The sequence below is a fragment of the Chiloscyllium punctatum genome, chromosome 36 (assembly GCF_047496795.1).
Source record: "Chiloscyllium punctatum isolate Juve2018m chromosome 36, sChiPun1.3, whole genome shotgun sequence".
Lineage (NCBI taxonomy): Eukaryota > Metazoa > Chordata > Chondrichthyes > Orectolobiformes > Hemiscylliidae > Chiloscyllium > Chiloscyllium punctatum.
Window position 1 is genome coordinate 29099852 of NC_092774.1, and position 3850 is coordinate 29103701.

General features: G+C 45.7%; 1 non-coding gene across 1 annotated transcript; it reads left to right on the forward strand.

Moving 5' to 3' along the window:
- The first annotated feature begins 1736 nt into the window (after positions 1-1736).
- Positions 1737-1810, forward strand: trnad-auc (transfer RNA aspartic acid (anticodon AUC)). Its single transcript has one exon. It is a non-coding gene; the product is annotated as a tRNA-Asp (tRNA).
- The last annotated feature ends 2040 nt before the right edge of the window (positions 1811-3850 follow it).

Below are 3850 nucleotides of genomic sequence, written 5' to 3' on the forward strand. Positions count from 1 at the left end.
TTTGTGTCTTGTAATCCTTTCACTGTCTGCTAATGAGGATAGCGTTTCCGTGTTTTACCTAAATTATCTTGACCTTGCATACCTCAAGCCTCAAGCGAATTTCACGAAAAACCTTCTCCAGTTCAAAAGCCAACTGTTCATGATGGCTCTGTTTCTTGTCACGTGTCCAATTTCAGATCGATGTTGTTAATGTCCCTTATACTCATTCAGATCCAGGTTTCGCTCACAGGGCTAGAACAGAACTGTCACCAAATACATTTACCAATCTACGTTCATCCGATCGATTGTATTCTCATCATCAACGCTTCTCATCAAAATAACTCGAGAGACTTTCATCACAATTTTCTGTGAACAGTCATACATTAGCTTTGCTGAATGAACCCCAAATTTCTTGAAGTGGCTCCTTATTTTCGGCCCAGATTATTAATCTCTCAACGCATGGGAATGGATCCTTCCCAGCCGCTCTATCTCTCATCAATATGTTTAGTTCAATTCGATCTCCCATCAGCCTCCTCTGTCCTGATCAAATCCAGGGGAACAGGAACCGTTGGGGCTATGGCGCGGACAGGACAATCCCAATACTCACCTTTCCTGTTAGAACTATTCCATGAGAAAGTTTAGAGCACAACTTTGGGCGTGTAGTTGTGGCCGAACACGTAAGGTGTAGGCGTAGAGATCCTTTGGGGCTCCCCCGACCAGGGTGGGAACCTGCTGGCTATGCTTTCTTCGCTGGCGATTTTAAATGACTTCCTGTTGGTTGCATTATCGCTCAAACTTCACAAAACCCGTCTCAATAAAGACCCGTTTTCTCATGTCTGGGAATTGATTGCCATGCAGGAAACTCGGGTTCTGAACAAACAACGTACCAGACTCACAACGTCAGCTCTGTTTGCCTTTCCACAGATGCTGCTCGACCCGTTGGCTTTCTGCAGTATTCTCTGTGTTTATTAGGCACAAGTGCTGCTTTTCATTCAAGAACTTCAATCCCTGTCCTCTGGTAACTGACTCTGGTCAGTGGCAATTGGCTCTTCTGATCATTAAACTGCCCATTCCCACCGCTTCTTCTCCCATCATGACCAACAGCCCCAGGAAATCTCCAGTTATCCTTCTTTGCTCCAAAGCGAACATTCTCCACCTTGGGAATGTCTCCCCAGAATGGAAATTCCTCATCCATGGACATGAGGCAAGGCGTACAATTGGAAGAGATTTTGGCAAAATATTGTCAGTTAGGAAATGGAAAAATGTTCAAATGTTCATGAAGCAAAACAGAAATCCAAGTCTCCAGCTTTGTGAACCTTTAGAAACACTTTGGGAAGCGGATTTAGAGGAGAATGAAAGATGACCGGTCCGATTGAGCAGAGACAGTCCAGACACCGTCCCCTTGTTGAAGAGGCCGGGAGGTTGACTCTGATGTTCTCGGCACATGAACTGATCTGAGACATTGAAAGAATTGTCGTTCCTGCACATCAGGAATTCAAACCCCTTCTCCCCTGCGAGCCAAGGAGAGAACTCGGGAACAGGCAAAACACTGAAAGGCTGGAAGTGCGACGGCCCCGGAGTAAGAAAGCTAGTTGCTCGTGACATGGATGTGTCTGCAGGCTGTCCCCGGTATCTCCACAACACATCTCCCAGGCTTGATTATGGAAAAGTAAAACTGATAGACGACAATTGTAATTCTAGGCGGGGAGGCTGAATTATAAAATCACTAAGCGATGATGCAGCCCACGACAGCGCCTGTCTCTGTGGCGCAATTGGTCAGCGCGTTCGGCTATCAACCGAAAGGTTGGTGGTTCGAGCCCACCCAGGGGCGGTGTGTTCGCTGCCCTTCTTTGGATTCGAAGCTGTGCGCTTTTAATGGGGTCAGGAAAATGTTCCCCAAGCGGAGTTCTTCTCCATAAAGGGGTTTCGGAATTGAATTGATGTCTCATGTCAGGGATTGCGTATGCTGAGAAGACCAGACCAAAAGAGAAACTCGGCAGGTTTGACAGGACCTGTCGGTGAAAACAGAATTTTGAAATGTTGCCTCTGATTCTCTTTCCACAGATTTTGCCTGACCTGCTGAGTTCCTCCTGCAATTTCTAACTGAAAGTTCATTTCATCTTTTGGGGTGAAACACCTAAATATCTGCAAACACCAAGTGCCGATATTTAACCCTTTCGAATCACTGTGAAGTGATTGGATTCAAACAAACTCTGCGATGATTCACTCTTTCTCAGCTCCACAGGCAGACAGACCTGGGAAGTCAAGCTGTCAGTGTGATTCTGTATTCGTGGGCCGAGTGTTTAATGCAATGTACATGAAATCCATTGCGGTTTCCCCACGCAGGTGTGAACCCTGCCGAGTACAAAATGAGAAATGTCGTCGAAAAGAAAGGGAGCTTGCTCCCCGGCTTCTTCTTTAAGATTCAAATCAGTGGAGAGGGAATAATATTTCACTCAAATTGGGACTGGTGGGAATCTGCAACCCACTGCCTGTTCGGGTGGAACAAGCCGATACCTGCAGAGCTTCTTTTGAGGCTCTGAGCAAAGTGTTTGCAAATGAGACTAGAAGAGTGAGGTGCTTGAAATCGTGATCGAAATGAAGCAGGCACCTGAGGACAAGGGTGTTTCCTTTGCCAGTGAAAGATACTGCTTCACAAAGTTGGGCCTGTGGAAGGGAATCAGTGACGGTGATTATCTTTGGTTGTTCACATTGTGAATGAACCCATTGCTGCGCATGTCCGTGTTAACGTCAGAAATCTGCAGCATGGTGGCGTGAGATACGCACAGGACCGGGGCGCAATGGATGATGCATCTGACTCCACCTACCTGTTTGAAATGCAGCTCACAGCTTCTTCACACACCCCAATTAATCTTCTCATTGTCCTGAAGCCGGCATACGGTTTGAATTCCCGATCTGCGGGAATGAGAATCCTTTCACTGTCTCGCGTCAGTAAATGTCCCTGAGAACATCGGAGTCAACTCACAGCGCAGTCAGATGAGGGGAAGCTGAAATAGCCCCACATGCTGCTCACGGGCACATTTTATCTCCCCAACTCAACGCCTCAACCACTGCGCCTCCTGGCAGTGGAAAAGAAACAATCACCAAAACCCAGTCTACGCTCTGTGAATCTTCAGAAAATCAGCAAACGTTCATCCCTTCGGATTTTCTATCCTGGGCTGACAGGGATGGGTTTTGTCACTCTTTTGTAGGACATTGCAAGTGGATGTTTTGCAAAAAAGCACCACAATGCAATCTGATTAATCAGGACCTGGATGTTTTCGGACTTTGAATGTAAGTGTTGTGCTCCAGAACTTTGCTGTTCACAGTTTATAATACTTATCTTCCCAGTCCCCTCTATCACTTGTCGAAAATGTTTAATTTGTGTCTTGTAATCCTTTCACTGTCTGCTAATGAGGATAGCGTTTCTGTGTTTTACGTAAATTATCTTGACCTTGCATACCTCAAGCCTCAAGCGAATTTCACGAGAAACCTTCTCCAGTTCAAAAGCCAACTGTTCATGATGGCTCTGTTTCTTGTCACGTGTCCAAAATCAAATCGATGTTGTTAATGTCCCTACTACTCCTTCAGATCCAGGTTTCGCTCACAGGGCTAGAACAGAACTGTCACCAAATACATTTACCAATCTACGTTCATCCTATCGATTGTATTAGCATCATCAACACTTCTCATCAAAATAACTCGAGAGACTTTCATCACAATTTTCTGTGAACAGTCATACATTAGCTTTGCTGAATGAACCCCAAATTTCTTGAAGTGGCCCCTTATTTTCGGCCCTGATTATTAATCTCTCTACGCATGGGAATGGATCCTTCCCAGCCGCTCTATCTCTCATCAATGTGTGTAGTTC